The following is a 12184-nucleotide window of genomic DNA, read 5'->3' as shown; positions in this document are numbered from 1 at the left end:
TCATTCCAATCCAGTGCCACCTCCGTCAGGAGCTGCAAACGTGGGCATAAAGGGGAGTTCGCTGCCAGCCCAGCACTTCTACACATCTCCACAATGCAGCAATACTCGGTGTGGGAAGTATGTGAGCGGGCCCTGGGTCAGCCTCTGTCCCAGCAAACACCATGTGTCAACACATTACTTATTCTGTTTGGGTGTCGGATACCTCATCAACAACGCAATGGGTAAACCATCTGCACTCTGCACTGTGCACCCAAGTCTGTCAGTGTTTTGGGGACAGGCAGGTACAACTCCACTATGGCAAGTCTGTGTGCACCCACAGCATGGGTGGCTAGCAGGAACACACAGACGGTACATAAAGAAATCCCATTGCAGTGCCCCGGATAGCTGAGGTTACGTGAGAGGAAATAAATGTTGGCTGCGGCCCACACGCCATGCCCTAGACATTCTGTTTTTTTTTTTAAAGTGCCAGGCAGGTACAACTCCGCTATGGCAAGTCTGTGTGCACCCACAGCATGGGTGGCTAGTAGGAACACACAGCCGGTACAGAAAGAAATCCCATTGCAGTGCCCCGGATAGCTGAGGTTACGTGAGAGGAAATACATGTTGGCTGCGGCCCACACGCCATGCCCTAGTCAGTCTGGGATTTTTGGGGGGCCAGATAGGTAGAACACCGCGATGGGAAGACTTAGTGCACCCATAGTATACACAGACCCCTGTAATATTCCTGTAGCAAAGGTATAAGCTGACCCCAGTAACAGTTATGTTGCAGAAGTCTAGGGAGACCCCAGTAACATTTCTGTAGTAACAGTATAGACAGTCCCCAGTAGCATTTCATTAGCAGAAGTATAGGCAGACCCCTGTAACATTTCTGCAGCAGAAATATAGGCAGACCTCTGTAACATTTACATGCCAGAAGTATAGGCAGAACCACAGTAACATTTTAGTAGCAGCAGTATATGCAGACCCCTGTAACATTTCAGTAGCAGCAGTAAAGGCAGTACCCAGTATTTGTAACATTTCAGTAGTAAAAGTAGAGACAGACCCCACTAACATTTCTGTTGTAACAGTATAGACAGAGCCGAGTAACATTTCTGTAGTAACAGTATAGGCAGACCCCAGTAACGTTTCTGTAGCAGCAGTATAAGCAGACCCCTGAAACAATACTGTAGCAGAAGCATAGGGAGACCCCTGTAACATTTTTGTAGCAGCATTATAGTCAGACCCCAGTACCATATCTGTAGAAGTAAAGGCAGAGCCCAGTAACATGTCTGTTGCCGTAGTATAAGCAGACCCCTGTAACATTTCAGTAGCAGAAGCATAGGCAGACCCCAGTAACAGTTATGTAGCAGCAGTATAGGCAGACCCCTGTAGCATTTATATGGCAGAAGTATAGGCAGACCCCAGTAACAGTAGTATAGGCAGACCCTTGTAGCATTTCTGTAGCAGCAGTATTAGCAGACCCGTGTAAAATTTATGTAGCAGAAGCATAGGCAGACCCCAGTACCATTTTTATAGATACCATTTATAAGATAAATGCCCCATTTTCCCGGTGATACAGAAGAGTGCTTTTATCTGCAGTTTGAGCGAAAAGATTCTTTAGGTTCTGCTGCTCTCTGCTGGTGGAGAAGACAAGTCTGGGGAAATCCAGGCTTTGTTCATCTTTATGAGTGTAAGCATGTCGGCACTGGCAGTTGACAGGCGGGTGCGCTTGTCAGTGATGATTCCCCCAGCTGCACTAAACACTCTCTCTGACAAGACGCTAGCGGCAGGGCAAGCCAACACCTCCAGGGCATACAGCGCAAGTTCGTGCCACGTGTCCAGCTTTGACACCCAATAGTTGTATGGAGCTGAGGCATCATGGAGGACGGTGGTACGATCGGCTACGTACTCCCTCACCATCTTTTTACAGTGCTCCCTCTGACTCAGCCTTGACTGGGGAGTGGTGACGCAGTCTTGCTGGAGAGCCAAAAAGCTGGCAAAGGCCTTGGAGAGTGTTCTCCTGCCTGCGCTGAACATGCTGCCTGATCTCCGCGCCTCCCCTGCTACTTGGCCCTCGGAACTGCGCCTTGTGACACTAGCGCTGTCAGATGGGAAGTTTACCATCAGTTTGTCCACCAGAGCCCTGTGGTATTGCATCACTCTCAAACCCCTTTCCTCTTCGGGAATGAGAGTGGAAAGGTTCTCCTTATACCGGGGGTCAAGAAGGGTGTACACCCAGTAATCCGTAGTGGTTAGAATGCGTCTAATGCGAGGGTCACTAGTAAGGCAGCCATGTGTGCCAGGGTGCCATCACGCAAGACATGGCTGTCCTCACTTTCAGGATCCTACTCCTCGTCCACAGGCCATACACACTGAACAGATGGGAGGCAAGCAGCATGGGTACCGTCAGCAGTGGGCCCAGCTGTCTCTTCCCCCTCCTCCTCCTGCTCCTCCCCCTCCTCCTCCAAAACGCGCTGAGATATAGACATGAGGGTGCTCTGACTATCAAGCGACATACTCTCTTCCCACGTCTCCTGTTCTGACCACAAAGCGTCTGCCTTTATGCTTTGCAGCGAATTTCTCAGCAGGCATAGCAGAGGAATGGTGACGCTAATGATTGCAGCATCGCTGCTCACCATCTGGGTAGACTCCTCAAAGTTTCCGAGGACCAGGCAGATGTCTGCCATCCAGGCCCACTCCTCTGTAAAGAATTGGGGAGGCTCTTGCCACTATTGTGGCTTAATAGTGAGACCTCGGAGCCCGAAATGCAGCCCTGCATGTTGCTCCTCGCCTGCCCTATCCATTTCTGTGTTTTTTACATGACTTTGGTGATTTGCTAAGATTTTCACAAATGAAAACCTTAGCGGAGCACCAGTCATATACTAAAATGCTCGAGTCGCCCATTGACTTCAATGGGGTTCGTTACTCGAAACGAACTCTCGAGCATCACTGAAAGTTCGACTCGAGTAACGAGCACTCGAGCATTTTGGTGCTCGCTCATCTCTAGTGCTGGTCTAGGGCTGGGACGGCACACCGGGGAAAGTAGTGGTGACTGGGGACCGAGTAGCGTGGGACTGCCGCCGCCATCATGTTTTTGAAAGCCTCCGTTTCCACAAGCCTGTACGGCAGCATCTCCAGGCTGATCAATTTGGCAATGTGCACGTTTAAAGCTTGAGCGTATTTGCGCTTGCACTCCAAGGCTTGCGCTAGCGATAGCTGGATGCTGCGCTGAGAGACATTGCTGGATGAGGCCGAGGACAGCAGAGGTGAGGGTGTGGGTGCAGGCCGGGAAGCGCTCGTGCCTGTGTCCTGAGAGGGGGGTTGGATCTGAGTGGCAGGTTGGGGCACAGGGGGAGAGGCAGTGGTGAACGGCCTTCGTCTCACCTTGTAGGGTGCTTGGCCATCATATGCCTGCGCATGCTGGTGGTGGTGAGGCTGGTACTGGTGGCTCGCCGGCTGATCTTGGCGCGACACTGGTTGCACACCACTGTTTGTCGGTCGTCCGCACTCTCACTGAAAAACATCCACACCTTTGAAGACCTAGGCCACTGCAGGGTGTCTTGGTGCGAAGGGGTGCTTTGGGAAACAGTTGGGAAAGTCTTCGCTCTGGCCCTGCCTCTACCCCTGGCCACCCCACTGCCTCTTCCAACTTTTCCTGCTGCTGCACTTGCCTCTGAAGACCTGTACTCAGTTGGCTTATCCAACCATGTGGGGTCACCTCATCGTCCAGCGGCTCTTCCTCTGAATCCTCTGTGCACTCCTCCCTCGGACTTACTGCCCTTACTACTAACTCACAGATAGACAACTGTGTCTCATCATCATCGACCTCCTCACCCACTGAAAGCTCTTCAGACAGTTTCCAGAAGTCCCCAGCCTCATCACCCAGACCCCGGGAACTTTCCAAAGGTTGGGCATCGGTCACGACAAACTCCTCAGGTGACAGAAGAACCATTTTTTCCCAATCAAGGCAGGGGCCCGAGAACAGTTCCTGGGAGTCTGTCTGCTCATCAGAATGTGGCATTTTCATAGAGTGAGGAGGCTGGGAGGAAGAAGGAACAGCAGCGAGAGGATTCAGAGTTGCAGCAGTGGACAGCGTAGAAGACTGGGTGGCCGATACATTGCTGGATGCATTTTCTGCCATCCACGACAGGACCTGCTCACACTGCTCAGTTTGTAATAAAGGTCTACCACGTGGACCCAAAAATTGTGATATGAAGCTGGGGACCCCAGAAACTTGCCTCTCTCTTAATCCCGCAGCAGCCGGCTGCGATTCACCTGGACCAGGAACTCGGCCTGTGCGCACACCCTCACTTAGACCTCCGCGTCCTCGCTCGCATCCACGTCCTCTAGGCCTACCCATACCCTTCAGCATGGTGTTTTACGAATAGAGCAGACACAGAGCGGTCTGAATAATTATGCAATTATTGGCGTGCAGTTGGAGGCTGACAGCGGTTATGTAACGAACACTGCAGTCCGCGAAAAATTATACGCTAGGCTTCAAAAAGGCCTAGCTGGGTAACAGTGAGCCACTACAACTCCCAGCGGCTCCGCAGTAAAATGCACACGGCCACAGGTAGCCCTAGAAGGAGTTTTTTTTCAAATTTTTTTGAAAAAGCACACAGCCTAGATAGCGTATATATGTCTTTCCCTCTATCAGGGGCTGTCGCCGCACGCTGTGCGTGAAGTTGACGGGACGCACAGAGGGGTGTAAAAAATTATGCAATTATTGGCCTGCAGTTGGAGGCTGACAGCGGTTATGTTACGCACACTGCAGTGCGCGAAAAGTTATACATTAGGCTGCAAAAAGGCCTAGCTGGGTAATAGTGAGCCACTACAACTCCCAGCGGCCACGCAGTAAAATGCACACGGTCACAGGTAGCCCAAAGAAGGACCGTTGGGGTACGTGTTGACAGGATTCTACACTACCATTGTCCCTGCCTCACCAGTACTGCCCCTATACTCTGTATAATTGACTGCAGACTGAGAACGCTATAGCCTGCACAGCCCAAGATGAAAAAAAAATTGTGCAAAACTGCTCCCAGCAGCCACAACGGTAATGCACACGGTCAGATGTGGCCCTAAGAAGGACCGTTGGGGTTCTTGAAGACGCTAACAGTAGCCTAACACTCTCCCCCTAGCAGGAACAGCAGGTCAGCACTCTCCCTAATCTCTGCCAGTGTGTGTCTGAAGCGAGCCGCGGGCGGGACCCCTTCAAATATTCGGCGGTCACTTGATCTCACCAGCCACTCACTGCAGGGGGGTGGCATAGGGCTGGAACGTCACAGGAGAAGTTGTAATGCCTTCCCTGCATGTCTATTGGCTAGAAAATGGCGCAAAACATGCAGGGAAGAAAATGGAATTGACTTGAGTACCGCGTGTTGCTCGTCTCGAGTTACAAGCATCTCGAGCACCCTAATACTCGAGCGAGCATCAAGCTCGGACGAGTACGTTCGCTCATTTCTATATACAATGTTTTCAGATTTAATTTTTTATATACCTACTCCATATCCAAATCTACATTTATATGAATATACTCACCATGGTGCCAGACAGCCATCACGGCATCTGACAAGTTTACGGCACGCAAAGGATCACATGGGCTTCTAAATAACTGCTACTTGTACTTGCTGAAACTGTTAGAAACCAAATAGATCTATTAACCCCTTAGTGACCAAGCCTGTTTGCGTCTTAATGACCAGGCCAAATTTTGGAAATCTGACATGACATGTGTCACTGTAACATAGAATAACTCCGTAAAGATTTTGCATTTACAAGTGATTCTGACGTTATTTTTTCGCCACATGTTGTAAAAATAGTCCGAAAGAATTTGTGTATATTAAAAGCTCCAAAATTGGGAAAATATTTAAAAACTTATCATTTTTTTCACATTTTCAATTGTAATATATCAAATATGTGCAAGCATACTATACACATTTTTGGTAAGATATATATTTCCATCTGTCTACTTTATTTTGGATGCACATTTGAAAAGCTTTTACTTTTTTTTAACCATTAAGGAGACATACAAATTTAACATTGATTATCAACATTTTGAGGAACACTTTGTTTTTTTGAGCCAAGATTGCAAAGGTTCATAGGTATCAGAATAATAGATAACCCCAAATATGACCCTATTTTAAAAACTGCACTCCATTTTGTATTCACTGAGGGGGGTCATAAGTATTTTGACCCCAGGTTTTTTTCAGGAGTTAATGCAATTTAGAGGACAAAAATAAAATGCCATATTTTTGCAAATATGTCATTTTAAATGCAGTTTAAATTTCTGCAGTGCACATGAAAATAACAATTTACACGCCAAAATGGATACCCCTGTTTGTCCCGTGTTCAGGAACATACCCGTTGTGGTCCTAATATTATGTATTTACGCACTATGGAGCCCAAACTGAAAGGAGCAGCCGGTGGCTTTCAGAACACAGATTTTGCTTGAAGGTGTTTTAAGCTCCATTGCCCACTTGTAGAGTCTTTAAGCGGCCAAACGATATAGAACCCCCACAAATGCCCCCATTTTGAAAACTAGACCGTTTAACAAATTCATCTAGGGGTGTCCTGCTTATTTTGACCCTACAGTATAAATGAATCTAAGCAAAGCAGAAGGAAAAATTACGATTTTCATTTTTTTGGCAATTGTGTCAATTTATAAACATTTTTTTTGTACAGCACACATAAGAATGAAGACTTGCAACCCAAAATGGATACCCCTGTTTTCGAGGGTTCAGAAACATACCTGCTGTGGCCCTAAACATCTGTTTGTATGCACAACGGGGCCCAAACCAAAAGGAGCAGCCGGTGGCTTTCAGAACACAGATTTTGCTTGAGAGTGTTTTAGGCCCCTTTGCCCACTTGTTGAGCTTTTGAGTGGCTAAAAAGATGGAAAACCCCCACAAATGACCCTTTAACGAATTCATCTAGGGGTGTACTGTGCATTTTAATCCCACAGTATTTGAATGAATCTAAGCAAAGCAGAAATAAAAAAATTACGATTTTCATTTTCTTGGCAATTGTGTCATTTTATAAACAGCTTTTTTTGTACAGTGTACATAGGAATAAAGACGTGCACCCCAAAGTGGATACGCCTGTTTGTTCTGTGTTCAGAAACATAAAATAAAAATTGGTTCAGGTGCAAGTTTCAACGCTTTAATGAGCATTGAAACGTATAAAAATTGTTTACAAAAATTATATGACTGAGCCTTGTGGGCCTAAGAAAAATTGCCCGTTCGGCGTGATTACGTCAGGTTTCAGGAGGAGGAGGATGAATAGAATACACAGATTGATGAAGCTAAAAGGTCCCCGTTTTTGATGGTGATAGAGAACGATGCTTCCATCCGCGGGTGCAGCCTACGTATTGCTTAGGTATCGCTGCTGTCCGCTGGTGGAGAAGAGAAGTCTGGGGAAATCCAGGCTTTGTTCATCTTGATGAGTGTAAGCCTGTCGGCACTGTCGGTTGACAGGGGGGTACGCTTATCCGTGATGATTCCCCCAGCCGCACTAAACACCCTCTCTGTCAAGACGCTAGCCGCAGGACAAGCAAGCACCTCCAGGGCATACAGCGCGAGTTCAGGCCACGTGTCCAGCTTCGACACCCAGTAGTTGTAGGGGGCAGAGGCGTCACAGAGGACGGTCGTGCGATCGGCTACGTACTCCCTCACCATCCTTTTACAGTGCTCCCGCCGACTCAGCCTTGACTATGGAGCGGTGACACAGTCTTACTGGGGCGCCAAAAAGCTGTCAAAGGCCTTAGAGAGTGTTCCCCTGCCTGTGCTGTACATGCTGCCTGATCTCCGCGCCTCCCCTGCTACCTGGCTCTCGGAACTGCGCCTTCTGCCACTAGCGCTGTCGTATGGGAATTTTACCATCAGCTTGTCTGCCAGGGTCCTGTGGTATAGCATCACTCTCGAACCCATTTCCTCTTCGGGTATGAGAGTGGAAAGGTTCTCCTTATACCGTGGGTCGAGCAGTGTGTACACCCAGTAATCCGTAGTGGCCAGAATGCGTGTAACGCGAGGGTCACGAGAAAGGCATCCTAACATGAAGTCAGCCATGTGTGCCAGGGTACCTGTACGCAACACATGGCTGTCCTCACTAGGAAGATCACTTTCAGGATCCTCCTCCTCCTCAGGCCATACACGCTGAAAGGATGACAGGCAAGCAGCATGGGTACCCTCAGCAGTGGGCCAAGCTGTCTCTTCCCCCTCCTCCTCATGCTCCTCCACCTCCTCCTCCTCCTCCTCAACGCGCTGAGATATAGACAGGAGGGTGCTCTGACTATCCAGCGACATACTGTCTTCCCCGCCTCCGTTTCCGAGCGCACAGCGTCTGCCTTTATGCTTTGCAGGGAACTTCTCAAGAGGCATAGCAGAGGAATGGTGACGCTAATGATTGCAGCATCGCCGCTCACCATCTGGGTAGACTCCTCAAAGTTTCCAAGGACCTGCTGCTGACACATCTTGATTGCGAGACAGAGGTTGCGTAGGAGGAGGAGGAGGAGGAGGGTGGTTTAGTGGAGGAAGCATACACCGCCGCAGATACCACCACCGAGCTGGGGCCCGCAAATCTGGGGGTGGGTAGGACGTGAGCGGTCCCAGGCTCTGACTCTGTCCCAGCCTCCACTAAATTCACCCAATGTGCCGTCAAGGAGATATAGTGGCCCTGCCCGCCTGTGCTTGTCCACGTGTCCGTTGTTAAGTGGACCTTGGCAGTAATGGCGTTGGTGAGGGCGCGTACAATGTTGCGGGAGACGTGATCGTGCAGGGCTGGGACGGCACATCGGGAAAAGTAGTGGCGACTGGGAACTGAGTAGCGTGGGGCCGCCGCCGCCATCATACCTTTGAAAGCCTCCGTTTCCACAACCCTATACGGCAGCATCTCCAGGCTGATAAATTTGGCAATGTGCACGTTTAACGCTTGAGCGTGCAGGTGCGTGGCGGCGTACTTGCGCTTGCGCTCCAACACTTGCGCTAGCAACGGCTGGACGGTGCGCTGAGAGACATTGGTGGATGGGGCCGAGGACAGCGGAGGTGAGGGTGTGGGTGCTGGCCGGTAGGCACTCGTGCCTGTGTCCTCAGAGGGGGGTTGGATCTCAGTGGCAGGTTGGGGCACAGGGGGAGAGGCAGCGGTGCAAACCGGAGGCGGTGAATGGCCTCCGCAACACCTTGTGGGGTGCTTGGCCATCATATGTCTGCGCATGCTGGTGGTGGTGGCTCCCTGGCTGATCTTGGCGCGACAAAGGTTGCACAACACTGTTCGTCGGTCGTCTGCACTCTCAGTAAAAAACTGCCAGACCTTTGAGCACCTCTGCAGGGTGGCATGGCGCGAGGGGGCGCTTTGGGAAACAGTTGGTGGATTATTCGGTCTGGCCCTGCCTCTACCCCTGGCCACCGCACTGCCTCTTCCAACCTGCCCTGCTGCTGCACTTGCCTCCCCCTCTGAAGACCTGTCCTCAGTAGGTGTAGCAAACCAGGTGGGGTCAGTCACCTCATCGTCCTGCTGCTCTTCCTCCGAATCCTCTGTGCGCTCCTCCCTCGGACTTACTCCAATTACTACTGCCTGAGTGATAGACAACTGTGTCTCATCATCATCGTCCTCCTCACCCACTGAAAGCTCTTGAGACAGTTGCCGGAAGTCCCCAGCCTCATCCCCCGGAGCCCGGGAACTTTCCAAAGGTTGGGCATCGGTCACGACAAACTCCTCCGGTGGGAGAGGATTCGGAACCATTGCTGGCCATTCTGGGCAGGGGCCCGAGAACAGTTCTTGGGAGTCCGCCTGCTCCTCAGAATGTGTCATTGTAATGGAGTGAGGAGGCTGGGAGGAAGGAGGAGCAGCAGCCAGAGGATTCAGAGTTGCAGCAGTGGACGGCGCAGAACTGTGGGTGGTCGATAGATTGCTGGATGCACTTTCTGCCATCCACGACAGGAACTGCTCACACTGCTCATTTTCTAATAAAGGTCTACCGCGTGGATCCATTAATTGTGAGATGAATGTGGGGACCCCAGAAACGTGCCTCTCTCCTAATCCCGCAGCAGTCGGCTGCGATACACCTGGATCAGGAGCTCGGCCTGTGCCCACACCCTGACTTGGGCCTCCGCATCCTCGCCCGCGTCCACGTCCACGCCCTCCAGGCCTACCCCTACCCCTCAGCATGGTGTATTACCAGTAGCGCAGAAACAGAATGCTGTAATTAAATGTGCCGCTTATTGGCCTGTGGTTGGAGGCTGACTTCGCTTACGGAATGCACAGCAGAGCCAGGAAAGAATTTTGCGCAAGCCTGCTGTAACACTTAGCTGGCTGCGTATTAATTAGAACTACTACCCCCAGCAGAGACGCAGTACACTCAGGACGGTCACAGGCAGCCCAAATAGAATGTTTTTTCCCAATTTTTTTTGGAAAAGCCCACTGCTTATATACACAGTATATCTCTTTCACTGTCCCTGGCTCACCACCACTGGCCCTGGACTATGTAAAATTACTGCAGACTGTTTTCCTCTGGACAGGATGACAGCCGTGATGTGTAACGCACAGCAGAGCCAGGAAAGAATTTTGCGCAAGCCTGCTGTAACACTTAGCTGGCTGCGTATTAATTAGGACTACTACCCCCAGCAGAGAAGCAGTACACTCAGGACGGTCACAGGCAGCCCAAATAGAATGTTTTTTCCCAAATTTTTTTGGAAAAGCCCACTGCCTATATACACAGTATATCTCTTTCACTGTCCCTGGCTCACCACTACTGGCCCTGGACTATGTAAAATTACTGCAGACTGTTTCCCTCTGGACAGGATGACAGTGGTGATGTGTAACGCACAGCAGAGCCAGGAAAGAATTTTGCGCAAGCCTGCTGTAACACTTAGCTGGCTGCGTATTAATTAGGACTACTACCCCCAGCAGAGACACAGTACACTCAGGACGGTCACAGGCAGCCCAAATAGAATGTTTTTTCACAAATTTTTTTGGGAAGGCCCACTGCCTATATACACAGTATATCTCTTTCACTGTCCCTGGCTCACCACTACTGGCCCTGGACTATGTAAAATTACTGCAGACTGTTTCCCTCTGGACAGGATGACAGTGGTGATGTGTAACGCACAGCAGAGCCAGGAAAGAATTTTGCGCAAGCCTGCTGTAACACTTAGCTGGCTGCGTATTAATTAGGACTACTACCCCCAGCAGAGACGCAGTACACTCAGGACAGTCACAGGCAGCCCAAATAGAATGTTTTTTCCCAAATTTTTTTGGAAAAGCCCACTGCCTATATACACAGTATATCTCTTTCACTATCCCTGGCTCACCACTACTGGCCCTGGACTATGTAAAATTACTGCAGACTGTTTCCCTCTGGACAGGATGACAGCGGTGATGTGTAACGCACAGCAGAGCCAGGAAAGAATTTTGCGCAAGCCTGCTGTAACACTTAGCTGGCTGCGTATTAATTAGGACTACTACCCCCAGCAGAGACGCAGTACACTCAGGACGGTCACAGGCAGCCCAAATAGAATGTTTTTTCACAATTTTTTTTGGAAAAGCCCACTGCCTATATACACAGTATATCTCTTTCACTGTTCCTGCCTCACCACTACTGGCCCTGGACTATGTAAAATTACTGCAGACTGAGGACGCAATGCTCTGCACGGCCGATATACAAAAAAAAAAAAAAAGTGCAACACCGCAAAAAGCAGCCTCAACAGTACTGCACACAGTCAGATGTGGCCCTAAGAAGGACCGTTGGGGTTCTTGAAGCCTAAAATCACTCCTAACACTCTCCCTGTAGCAGCTCCACCATCAGCAGCACTTTCCCTGAGCTATGTCAGAATGCATCTGTGGGGAGCCGCGGGAGGGGCCGATTTATATACTCGGGTGACACCTGATCTCGCCAGCCACTCACTGCAGGGGGGTGGTATAGGGCTTGAACGTCGCAGGGGGAAGTTGTAATGCCTTCCCTGTCTTTCTATTGGCCAGAAAAGCGCGCTAACGTCTCAGAGATGAAAGTGAAAGTAACTCGAACATCGCGTGGTACTCGCTTCTAGTAACGAGCATCTCGAACATCGCGTGGTACTCGCTTCTAGTAACGAGCATCTCGAACACGCTAATACTCAAACGAGTATCAAGCTCATCTCTAGCAAACAATTAATTATCAATGTGCGGTCCAGAATGGCTCACTTTTTGCTTACAGTGGATGACATTGTCAAAGTAGTCA

The sequence above is a fragment of the Eleutherodactylus coqui genome, chromosome 7 (genome assembly GCF_035609145.1).
Source record: "Eleutherodactylus coqui strain aEleCoq1 chromosome 7, aEleCoq1.hap1, whole genome shotgun sequence".
NCBI lineage: Eukaryota > Metazoa > Chordata > Amphibia > Anura > Eleutherodactylidae > Eleutherodactylus > Eleutherodactylus coqui.
The sequence above is the reverse complement of the archived record's forward strand: the minus strand, read 5'-3'. Positions refer to the sequence as shown.